This window comes from Apium graveolens, chromosome 3 (assembly GCF_009905375.1).
Source record: "Apium graveolens cultivar Ventura chromosome 3, ASM990537v1, whole genome shotgun sequence".
Taxonomy (NCBI): domain Eukaryota; kingdom Viridiplantae; phylum Streptophyta; class Magnoliopsida; order Apiales; family Apiaceae; genus Apium; species Apium graveolens.
Window position 1 is genome coordinate 58,635,381 of NC_133649.1, and position 13,059 is coordinate 58,648,439.

General features: G+C 39.9%; 2 non-coding genes across 2 annotated transcripts; both read right to left on the reverse strand.

Annotated features, from left to right (window-relative positions):
- Nucleotides 1-927: 927 nt before the first annotated feature.
- Nucleotides 928-1,034, reverse strand: LOC141715273 (small nucleolar RNA R71). The gene has a single exon (XR_012572040.1). It is a non-coding gene; the product is annotated as a small nucleolar RNA R71 (small nucleolar RNA).
- Nucleotides 1,035-11,522: 10,488 nt separating this feature from the next.
- On the reverse strand, nucleotides 11,523-11,629 carry LOC141716348 (small nucleolar RNA R71). Its single transcript, XR_012573060.1, has one exon. It is a non-coding gene; the product is annotated as a small nucleolar RNA R71 (small nucleolar RNA).
- Between the last annotated feature and the right edge of the window lie 1,430 nt (nucleotides 11,630-13,059).

A 13,059-nucleotide genomic window follows, 5' to 3' on the forward strand; every position in this document is an offset into this window, starting at 1 on the left:
CCTTGTAAAATGTTTAATGAATAGTAACTCTGACGGACGGGAAAAACTTTTGAGCCCACACTATGTAGTGCATGAGAAAATGAGTTTCAGAGTTGATATTATGATTATACGCACCAAATGAGTGTATGTAAACGCTATTAGTTTTCGAAGAAAACGAACTTTGAAAAACGACCATATTTACGACTCATCGAGGATTACGGGAATCACAATATAATTACAAGATTAAAACCCTACGGATTTATATCCAAGTATGATAATTCAAAACATAAGGAATAAATACGGAAGGAATTACGTCGCGAACCATTTACGAGTAAGTATTACAAAAATGTTTAAGCGACCGAGCGAACGCGTAAACGATTATATAAACGAAACGCACTAACTAACCATGGTAAGAAAGTAACCATGGTTACTTTATCAAATAGTGAGCTAGATATAGGATGATCAACCAAGGCTAATCAAATAGTGTACTAAGGAAGCTAAAACAAGTAGCTTAGCTTGTAAACTAGGAAGCTACTTAGATTTGTCCATGTATTTGGAAACAAGAATAAACCTAGGATTCTATACTAGGAGAATATCAAATCAATATAAGATATCACCAATCCCATTTCCTAGAAGCAACCAAGGAAGCAAGCATAAAACTCTCCCCCATTTCTTCATTGTTTCAATTCGGCTTCTTCTTCTTCACCAAGGAAATCAAATTCAATTCTTCAAGTTCTAGCCATGGTTAAATTCTCCCATTAATTCTAAAGCTTCCTTTCAAGTTCAATGGAGTTTCTGAAGATGCTATTGAGTTGAGGCTTTTCCCATTCTCTCTGCGGGATAAAGCTAAATGCTGGTTACATTCTCTACCACCAGGGTCTATCACCAAATGGGAGGATCTTGCTCAAAAGTTCCTAACTAAAATTTTTTCCTATGGCGAAGACTGCTGCAATCAGAAATGCACTTACTCAATTTGCTCAGCAATCTGGAGAATCTTTATGTGAGGCTTGAGATCGCTACAAAGAGATGCTTCGAAAGTGTCCTCACCATGGGATGCCTGACTAGATGATCATTAACTGCTTTTATAATAGATTGGGTGCTACTTCTAGACCCATGCTTGATGCAGCATCAGGAGGAGCCTTATGGGCTAAAAACTATGATGAAGATTATGAATTAATTAAGCTGATGGCTGCCAATGAATACCATAACCCAAATCAGAGACTATCCTTAAGGAAAGGTAACATGAATTCTGGAGGTGGATGCAGCTACTACTATAGCTGCTCAGCTTAAGGCTTTGACGATGAAGGTGGATTCTTTGGCTAATTATAGAGTGAATCAAATCACTAGTGTTTGTGAGCTTTATGCTGGTGCGCATGAGACAGAGCAGTGTGCTATTTCTAGTGAATCAGCTCAGTTCATGCGCAACTTTTCGAGGTCGCAACAACTAGCTCCAGCCACATATCATCCCAACAGCCACAACCATCCTAACTTCAGCTGGAGCAATACTCAAAATATGGTACAATAGCCTTCAACTACAGTATGCTGCAAAGCAATACAACCCTCCTGGTTTTCAGCAACCGCAATATGCACCAAGACAACAACTTCAACTACAACAATATAATGAAAAATCTGAATTGGAGGAATTGAGGCTCATGTGCAAGAGCCAAGCGGTTTCTATCAAGACCTTGAAGAATCAAATTGGGAAAATTACCAATGCTTTGTTAAATCGATAACCTGGTACACTACCTAGTGACACTGAAGTGCCAAGCAAGAAAAAAGCAAAAGAACATGTTAAGGCAATTACATTGCGGTCTGGGAAAGTTGCAAATCCTAAAAAATCTCAAGTTTCGGAAGATGAAGCTGTGGTGGAGGAAGAAGTACAGAAGGAAGCAGAAGTGAAACCGGGAAAGACTACTGTGGAACACACTCCTCCTGAGGGTAATACAAGGGAGAAATAGATCTATCCTCCACCTCCTTTTCCTAAGCGGCTGCAGAAGAAAAAGCTGGATAAGCAGTTTGAGAAGTTTCTGGAGGTGTTCAAGAAACTTCATATCAACATACCTTTCGCTGAAGCTCTTGAACAGATGCCTAGTTATGTGAAGCTTATGAAAGGTATTCTCTCTCGGAAAGTGAATCTTGATGACTTAGAGATAATTGCTCTCATGGAGGACTACAGTGTTGTGCTTGTAACAGAAGTTGCCTCCGAAGCTTAAAGATCCTGGAAGCTTCACTATTCCTTGTACCATTAGAAAAGTGTCATTCGACAAATGCTTATATGACTTAGGGAGCTAGCATTAATCTGATGCCCTAATAAATTTTCAAGAAGTTGGACTTACCTGATCCAAAGCCTACTTATATGACCTTGCAGTTGGCCGCTCGTTCTATTACATATCCACGAGGCATTGTGGAGGATGTCTTGGTCAAGGTGGACAAACTCATCTTCCCTGCTGATTTTGTAATTCTTGATTTCGAGGAGGATAAGAAGATTCTCATAATCTTGGGAAGACCTTTCTTGGCCACTTGCCGAACCTTGATAGATGTGCAGAAGGGTGAGCTCACTATGCGAGTATTGGATTAGGATGTTACGTTCAATGTTTTCAATGCCATGAAATTCCCTACTGATAATGAGTAGTGCTTAAAAGTGGAGTTGGTCGATTCTGTGGTTACTTCAGAATTTGATCAAATGCTAAGGTTTGATGCTTTAGAGAAGGCCTTGTTGGGGAATTCAGATAGTAAAGATGATGAAGGTGATGAACAATTATAGTATTTGAATGTTTCTCCTTGGAAGAGAAGGCTAGATATGCCTTTTGAATCTCTTGTATTGGAGGAGTTGAACAAAGCTCTAAAGTGCCTCAAGCCATCTATTGAGGAAGCTTCTACTCTCGAGCTTAAACCATTGCCTGAACGCTTGAGGTATGCGTTTTTAGATGATGCATCTACTTTGCCTGTTATTATTGTATCTAACCTTACAGGTAGTGATGAGGAAAAGCTCTTAAAAATTCTGAGAGAGTTCAAGTCAGTAATTGGATGGACTATAGCAGATATCAAGGGAATCAACCCTTCTTATTGTATGCATAAAATTATGCTAGAGGAAGGTAGCAAGCCTACTGTTGAGCAATAGAGAAGGCTTAATCTGATCATGAAAGAAGTTGTGAAGAAAGAAATCCTCAAATGGCTAGATACAGGATCATCTATCCCATTTCTGACAGTTCTTAGGTGAGTCCAGTTCAGTGTATGCCGAAGAAAAGAGTCATCATCATTGTTGTTAATGAAAAGAATGAGCTCATTCCTACTCGAACAGTCATGGGGTGGAGAGTTTGCATGGATTACAGGAAGATGAACAAGGCCACGAGGAAGGATCACTTCCCTCTTCCGTTTATTGATCAGATGCTTGACATATTGGCTGGGCATGAGTATTATTGTATTCTGGATGGCTATTCGGGCTATAATCAGATTTGCATTGCCCAAGAAGATCAGGAAAAAACTACTTTCACTTGTCCGTTTGGGACTTTTGCCTTCAGAAGAGTTTCTTTTGGTTTGTGTGGTGCACCTGCCACATTTCAGATATGTATGATGGCCATTTTTTCTGAGATGATTGTCAGAATGTGGAGGTGTTTATGGATGATTTCTCTGTAGTTTGGTGATTTTTTGACGAGTGCTTGCAAAATCTTAGCGCAATTCTTAAAAGGTGTGTCGAGACCAATCTGGTTCTCAACTGGGAGAAATGTCATTTTATGATACAACAAGGCATCATTCTTAGGCATAATGGTCTCTAGTAAGGGTCTCGAGCTGGATAAAGCCAAGGTGGTGGTCATTGAGAACCTTCCTCCACCAATTTCTGTTAAGGGAGTCCGTAGCTTTCTTGGTCATGCAGGGTTTCTATCGGCGATTCATCAAGGACTTCTCTAAAATATCTAATCCCTTTGCAATCTTCTAGAGAAAGATGTCCCATTCAAGTTTGATGATAAATGCCTAGTTGCTATTGAGATCTTAAAGAAGAGTTTGATCACGACACTGGTCATAACTGCACCTAATTGGGATGAACCTTTTGAAATGATGTGTGATGCAAGTGACTATGCAGTTGGATCAGTTCTTGGGCAGAGAAAGAACAACATATTTCATGTGGTCTACCATGCTAGTAAGACCCTCAATGGTGCTCAACTGAACTATACTACTATTGAGAAAGAGCTATTGGCTATTGTCTATGGTTTTGAGAAGTTTTAATCTTATTTGCTTGGGACGAAGGTGAAAGTTTTCACTGATCACGCTGTGATTCGCTATCTCATCTCGAAGAAGGACTCGAAGCCTAGACTGATTCGATGGGTTCTTTTATTTCAGAAATTTGAGTTGGAGATCAAGGACATAAATGGTTCTGAGAATCAAGTCGCTGATCATCTTTCTCGTGTAGAAGATCCAAGTGTAACTTCACAGGATAAGACATTGATAAATGAGTCTTTTCCCGATGAACAGTTGTTTGGGGTATAAGAGGAAGAACCGTGGTTCGCAGACATTATGAACTACCTTGTGAGCAATATTATGCCTCCAGACTAGTCTTCTTCTCAAAGGAAGAAGTTTTTTCATGAGGTGAAGTGGTACATGTGGGATGAGCCTTTCTTGTTTAGCAAGGAGCTGACCAAATCATCAGGAGATGTATTCCGTACAGCGAAACTGGGGGATCTTGTGAGATTGCCAATCGATTGCTTATGGAGGCCATTATGGTGGAGAAAAAATGGCAGCTCGTATTCTTCAAGCGGGATTGTTTTGGCTTATATTATTTAAGGACTGCGCATCAACTTGTTTTGAAGTGTGATCGATGCCAAGATGTGGGTAATATGTCTAAGAGGGATGAGATGCCTCTTAATGTGCTTCTCGAGATTGAAGTCTTCGATTTTGGGGAATTGACTTCATGGGGCCATTTGTCTCATCTTGCAACAGTCAGTATATCTTATTGGTGGTTGATTATGTCTCAAAACGGGTTAAAGTCAAGGCTTTGCCAAAAAATGATGCGAAGGTAGTGCTTAATTTTCTTCATAAGTAGATATTTACAAGGTTTGGGACTCCAAGAGTCATAATCAGTGACAAGAGATCGCATTTCTGCAATCACAAGTTCACTGCTATGATGCAGAGATATAATGTTAATCATCACATTGCTACAGCCTACCATCCTCAGATTAATGGTCAAGCTGATGTATCTAACAGAGAGATCAAGTGTATTCTAGAGAAAGTTGTGTGTCCATCAAGGAAGGATTGGTCTTTGATGCTGGATGAAGCTGTTTGGGCGTATAAAATAGCATGCAAGACTTCGCTTGGCATGTCGCCGTTTCAGTTGGTTTATGATAAGGGATGTCATTTGCCTGTGGAGCTTGAGCATAAAGCATATTGGGCTTTAAAGAAGTTGAACCTTGATATGGATGCAGCTGGTAAGAAAAGAATGATTCAATTGAATGAACTCGACGAGTTTCGGCTTCAAGTGTATGAGAATAATAAAATATATGGAGATAGTTAAGAGATGGCATGATAGGGGTCTAGTGCTCAAATAATTTGTGTCGGGGCAACAAGTTCTTTTATTCAACTCTCGTCTCCGTCTTTTTCCTGGAAAATTGAAGTCAAGGTGGTCAGGGCCGTTTGTTATCAAAACTGTGTTTACACATGGAGCGGTGGAGATTTTTAAGAATGATCCATGCCAAGCATTCAAGGTGAATGGACATAGATTGAAACATTATTATGGGGATACGGCAAACCTTGAGGTGGTTAGTGCCAGTTTTATTTTCCACTTGATCTCAGGATTCTATGTCAATCTAACGATGTAAAGCAAGCACTTCTTGGGAGGCAACCCAAGCTTGTTATACATTAGTAGATAGAGCAAGAAAAAAACAAGGAGAAAAACATAAAACAAATCAAAAAAGGGAAAAATTCAGTTTCAACTACAGAAGCACGACGCGCCCACGCTGAGAAGCGGGGCGGCGGCGCTGATTTTCAGTAGGTAGCGCGCGCCCGTGCTGGTATGCGGGGCGGCCTCGCTGGTTTTCCAGTAACACGGTACGCCCGTGCTGCCAGGTGGGGCGGTTGCGCTGCATCCCTGTAGTTGAAAAAAAATAGAAAATCATGAATTTGAATACAAAATCAATTCATACCCGAAATTCCCTCCACTTCCCATAATTTTTATTCCAAATCAATTCCATTACCCCCATTACTCCCATTAATCCCACTTCTTTTCCATAACTAATTCCTAATCTCCTACATATACATACACTTATACACAAACTTCTCCATCACTTCTCAAATTCTCAAAGACAAAAATCTCTTATACACACATCTTTTCTCTCTACTTGTTCAAGTTCAATGGCACCCAAAAGACAAAGAACCCAAGTTAGCGGTAGCACCACCGATTCTTCTAGTGTTGGAGGTGTGAGGCCAAGGTTTGCAACTCTGGAGGCTGAGGCGGAGTATAGGAGGCTACTTTCGAAGCTTATAGCCAAGGAGCGAGGTTTTCTACCATCAGGGAGGGATGGTAAGTTGTTGGAGATGATTTTGGAGATGGGTTGGGTTGCTTATTGTGAGATACCCGCTGCTGTACCCATGAGTGTGGTTCACGAGTTTTACGCGAATGCAAAGGCGGATAAAAATGGTTTTACTGTGGTGAGGGGGTTGACTGTAGACTATAGTATTGAGGCGATTCAGAGGGTGATTGAGCAGCCCGATAGGAGGCCAGAGCAGGAGAATTGGAATGAGAATATAGGGGATGATATTAACTTGGATTTGATCGTTGCTACACTGTGTGTGCCTGAGACTCACTGGAAGTTTAAGAAGGGCACGAATGAGTATGCCACTTTCCCTGCCTCATGCATGAACAGGTTTGCACGTGCATGGAATTCCTTTATTTTTGCCAACATTCATGCCATCTTCTCACGTGCATGATGTTACTGTAGAGCATGCACGGTTGTTGTGGGGGATTCTTCAGGGAGACTATGTGGATCCTGGAATGGTGATTTATCAGGGTATTTTGAGGTTTCTTCATGGGAGTACTACGGGTTCTATATCCTATGTGTCCATTGTGACGAAGCTATGTGTGGCGTTGGAGTTCATTGGCCCGCACATGAGCAGCTACAGCTTCATAGTTCCCCGATTGATAGTTCGACGTTGTTGAGAATGCAGCAGTTGTACGGTGGGAAGCCTGATCTGAAGGGGCTTGGTTATTCTTATGACCACTTGCCGGGTGGACGTCCAGCACCTCAGGGATACGCTGGTGGTACGACTCAGGCCAGCAGAGCCGCATAGAGAGCTGAGTTGGGTGAGGCTGGTCCCTTGGGGTCACAACAACAGCAGCAGCAGGAGGAAGCACATGATAGTGCTGGTTTGGGTTCAGCATATTATAGGTGCTTGATGAGGAGGATGGATGCGATGCATGACATCCATAGTCGGTTTGCACATAATCTCACCCAGGCATTGAGGAATGCATTCAGAGCCACATGAGTTGATATTCAGTGGCCAGTATTCGGGGAGGACTATAGTGTACCCGCCTCCTGACACTCTTGACACTCCACCCGTTGAGGGTGATGATCCTGATTCTGAGTAGGTGCCTGATTCCTTACTATTACCTTCACTGAGGACAATGAATATTTTAAGTTTGGGGGTGGTAGTTAAGGAATATATGTTATGTGTGTGTCTCATATAGTTTGCATATTCATGATAGTTTAGTTCTTATAGTTGCATAAGTTCATATAGTTTCATATTTTCCATGTAGTAGTTTTTTTATTATTTTGCATGATTAGTATGTTGCATATAGTTGCATTTGCATTATAACATGATCCCTTGGTTTACTTTTCCGATTGATTTGTGATATTGATGCAAGTGTGGTGATGTCATATTTAGGAATGTTAAGTCTTATCGAGTTGATTTGCATGCTAGAAGCAATAAAATTTTACTAAGTCTTATAGGTTGCTTGCATACTAGATCATGATCATGTTTTGTTTGTTTGTCGACGTTTAATCACTTGTTTATATTTAGAATTTAGGATATTCTCTTAATGATAAAATAACATGGATATTTAAAAATTGGAGAAAAAAATTGGATTTCATTGCTAGTTGTTGTGGCTAGGTGTCAATTGGCTAGTAGCACGCTCATATTTTATATGAGTAGTCTAGGGTTGAGCGAGATGTAGCGAAACACACTCGTTCAGAAATCATATGAAAAAAAGAAAAAAAATAGAAAAAAAAGAAAAAAAATATGTGTTATGCATAATTGATCACGAGTGGACTCCTTAATACTCGAGTTTTTAAGTTCTTAAGGGACTTTGTGCCTAGTGAGTCATGAATATTGATCTAGTTGCGATAGTACATCTGTTAAGCAAGTGCACACACGCACACTTCTGGTTTGTGAGTTGATTTGTGAGATTTATTTGAACTTGTGTGAATAACTGCATCATTGAGATGTTGCTTGTTGGTTGGCTAAGTTATTCTATCAGGATCGTTTGTATTCATGTAGCTTGCATTCATGCATTTTTATTTCTCATTCTTTGAGTCTGTTTATGCTTGAGGACAAGCATCAGTTCAAGTTTGGGGGTGTGTTAAGTGGAATTTATATCCACTTAAAATGCTCTATAAAGGATTGGATTGATGTTTTGTACTCAAGTTATTTATGTTTTTGATGTGTTTTGTAGTGTTTTTGTATTTCAGGCATATAACAGGGATCAAGGAGATTTAGTATTATTTTGGTGCTAAAATGGTGCTAAGATGTGTCCAGGAAGTAAGCTCGTGGATCGCCATCTCAAACCAGCAAGAAAAACAGAAATCAGAACTTTTTCCATAAGGTCAGCGCGTCGGCGCTGTGATAGCGCGCGCCCGTGCCAAATGAACTGAATGTTAGCACGCCCACGCTGGTGAAGTGCGCGGCCGGCGCCAGGTCGGGTTTCAAGAATCCTGTTTTAAAATAGAAGATTGATTTTTGGACTTCTCTGTTAATCAGGGTTTCTATATAATGATAACTTAAGGTCATTTTTCAAAACGAGACGCAACAGAGCTTAAGGAGAAGATACCAAGAAGACCTATAGCACAAATAAAATGAAGGTGAAGAAGGTCTAGTTTATTCTTGTGATTCTTTATTTTGAGTTGTAATCTTGGATGCTCGTTTCTTGTTTTGTTGAACGCAATATTCTAGATACGTACTTTGTTTATTATTCAATTTATAAAGACCTAGTTTATTATACCATATTTTCATCGGAACCCACAGTGATGATGAGTTCGATTATGGGCTAATCGTTATCATGGGGTTCTAGCGTATTTACTTATGGATTTTAATAGTTAATATGTTTTGATACCTTAATGTGTGGTGATTGTATGATATCCTAGTATTGGTTGTGCTTATTCGTCTTATGAGCGTAGCTAACATATAAGATAACGTGTTGTTGAGTGGTATTTATGACACTTTATTATGCTCCGTAACTCTTGGAATTGGTGTATTTGTACTCAAGTTGTTGGTGCTTTTACGTGTTTTTGTAGTGTTTCTGTATTGTAGGCATTTTCCAGGTAATCAGGTAAATTATCATGGTTGTAGTGCTAATTTGGTGTTTGGATGGTGTTGGAATAAAGGCTCGTGAAAAGACCGGCTCAAAATCAGCATAGAGAAGAAAAGAAATCTGAATTTTATTCAGGAGGACGGCGCGCCCGCACTGAAGTAGCACGCGGCCGCGCCCAATAAGCAGAAACTCAGTGCGCCACGCAGGTCAAGCGCGTGGTCGCGCCAGGTCGGGGTAGCAAAATTCTGTTGCTATTGGGATTTTGAGAGTTTGAAGCCCTGTTCAATTCTAAAGCATATATATACGTAAATAAAGACATTTTTCATAAAGAAAGACGTACCAGAGCACAAGGAGAAGGCGTAAGAAGACTGTTTTAGCACAATTCAATGAAGGCGAAGAAGATCTAGCTTATACTTGTGATTCTTTGTCATAAGTTGTAATGTTGGATGCCTACTTTTCTTATTCGTGAACCTATACTCTTGTTTCGTACTTGGTTTATTATTTTTATAAAGACTACATTTATTATACCATGCTTTCATCAGAACCCACGTTAATGATGAGTCCGATTATAGGCTAATCTTTATCGTGGGGGTTCTAACGGATTTATTTATGGATTTCTTTAGTTGAATTATTTCGATGCCTTAGTGTGAGGTGATTGTATGATAACCTAGTATTGGTTGTGCTTATTCGTCTTATGAGCGTCACGAACTTATAAGATAGCGTGTTAATTCTTAATAAAGTCAAAGTGAATTTAAGGGTTTAGAACTTGCCATGCTAGCATAGGTTCATGTGTTATTGTTATGCATGATTCATAGGTAATTTTAACCATCTTACTTGCCCTATGTAATCAAGATAGATAAATTGTGCATTAAACCATTATGCTGTCAAATTCTATAGACATATAGGATCTCAATATAATTAGTGTCTATTCAGTTTCTATCTCTTTTGTGGATGTCTGGTAGTATGGTATTCTTGCAACGAAAGTTGGTGATTATTAGTTTCGTGTTATCTGATTAGTGTCATCACCATTACATGCTAAGGTTAAGAATGAAAAGACTATTGAATGAAGTATTTAATGAAGTTAGAATCCTATATTTGTGTAATATATTATTCAACTCTCTTTACTCTCATTAGTTAATGTTCTCTAGTATAATTCTCAATAGTTAATCGTAGCATAATCAAAACCCAAATTGTTATTCATCTTAGCATTGAATAATAGCCATATCATTGTTACATAAGTGCATAAATCACAAAGTTAATCTAAGCCTGTCCTTGTGGGAATGAACTAGAAATAATTCTATATTACTTGCGAATGCGTATACTTGCGTGAATTTTAGAGTGTGTTTAGAGACTAACAATTATTTGGCGCCGCTGCCGGGGGTACGATGTTAACTTTTAGTTTATGTGTTTGTCATCAGTGATCATTAAATTTCATTAACTCAGACATTGTTACTTACTTACTCTTTTCCTTGTCGTGTTTCAGGTACTCTAGTGAGCGTGTATGCATACGCGTTCGCGGGCTCGTAAGAGAACTCTGGATCAAGCCGAGGAAGAAGCTGTAGTGATTCGAAGGGAAGTTTTTTAGGAGGAATAGAAAGTAGAAGAAGAAGAGAAAGTTGAGGAACCAGCTTTATTAGTGATGGGAGATCAAGCAGAAAAACCTAAGGCTCTGATGGACTATTCTCGGCTTAAGATCAATGATATTCAGTCAAGCATCATCAGACAAGTCATCTCGGCTAACACCTTTGAGATCAAGTTGAGCACAATTCAGATGATACAGAACTCAATTCAGTTTGGGGGTTCTCCTACAGAAGACCCCAATATGCACATCAGGGATTTCATCGAGATCTGTGACACTTTCAAATTTAACGGGGTGACTGAAGATGCTATTAAGCTGTGACTCTTCCCATTCTATCTGAGGGATAAAGAAAAGTGTTGGTTACATTCTCTACCACCAGGGTCTATTACCACACGGGAGGATCTTGCTCAAACGTTTCTCACTAAATTCTTTCCTATGGCGAAGACTACAACAATCAGGAATGCTCTTACTCAGTTTACACAGCAAACTGGAGAATCTATGTGTGAGGCTTGGGATCGATATAAGGAGATGTTAAGGAAGTGCCCACACCATGGCATGCCTGATTGGATGATTATAAACTGTTTCTACAATGGATTGGGTGCTACTTCTAGACCCATGCTCGATGTAGCATCAAGAGGAGTATTGTGGGCTAAGAGCTACAATGAAGCTTATGAATTGATCAAACTGATGACTGCTAATGAATACCAGAATCCTTCCAGAGGCTAACTCAGGGTAAAGTAGCTGGAATTTTGGAGTTAGATGCAGCAACTGCTATAGCTGCCCAACTTATGGCTCTGACGATGAAGGTGGACACTTTTGCTAATTATGGAGTTAATCAAATCACTAGTGTTTGTGAGCTTTGTGCGGGGGCACATGAAACTGAGTAGTGTGCTATTTCTAGTGAATCAGCTCAATTTGTGAGCAACTTTCAGAGATTGCAACACCAAGCTCCAGCCACTTATCATCCAAACAACCGAAATCATCATAACTTCAGCTGGAGTAATAATCAGAATACGATGTAATAATCTTATCAGCCATACACAACAAAGTAGTATAATCCTCCTGGTTTTGAGCAACCGCAATATGCCCCGAGGCAACAACTTTAACTTCAGAAGCTACCGTAAGCTAATGAAAAATATGAATTAGAGGAGTTGAGGCTCATGTGCAAGAGCCAAGCTGTGTCTATCAAGACCTTGGAGAATCAGATTGGGCAAATTACTAATGCATTACTTAATCGTCAACCTGGCACGCTTCCGAGCGATACTGAAGTGCCAGGCAAGAAGAAAGCTAAGGAGCATGTTAAGGCAATTACATTGAGGTCTGGTAAGGTTGTAAATCCTGAAAAAGCTAAGACTCCAGAATTTGAAGTTGAGGCTGAAGAAGAAGAAGTGCAGAAGGAAGCAGAAGTGGAACCAAGGAAGACTATTGTTGAGCACACTCCTCCTGAGGGTAATATAGGGGAGAAACATATCTATCCTCCACCTCCTTTTCCTAAGAGGCTGCAGAAGAAAAAGTTGGATAAGCAGTTTGAGAAGTTTCTGTAGGTGTTCAAGAAACTTTACATGAACATACATTTCGCTGAAGCTCTTGAGCAAATGCCTAGTTACGCGAAGTTCATGAAAGGTATTCTTTCTCGGAAGGTGAAGCTTGATGACTTAGAGACCGTTTCTCTCACGGAGGAATGCAGTGTTGTGCTGCAACAGAAGCTGCTTCTGAAGCTTAAAGATCCTGGAATCTTCACTATTCCATGCACCACTGGAAAGGTGTCATTCGACAAGTGCTTATGTTGTAACACCCCCAAATCCAGGGTCGGGGATCCGGGTTGTCATGAGTTCCATTTCCCTTAATAACACTCAATCTTTATAAACAACCAACTACTGTGTACTGTGACCCCATAATATACACACACACCACAAGTTATAGTCTCAGAGATGAATACCAAAAATAACACAAGTCATTTTATTCCATAATTATAAACCATTACACC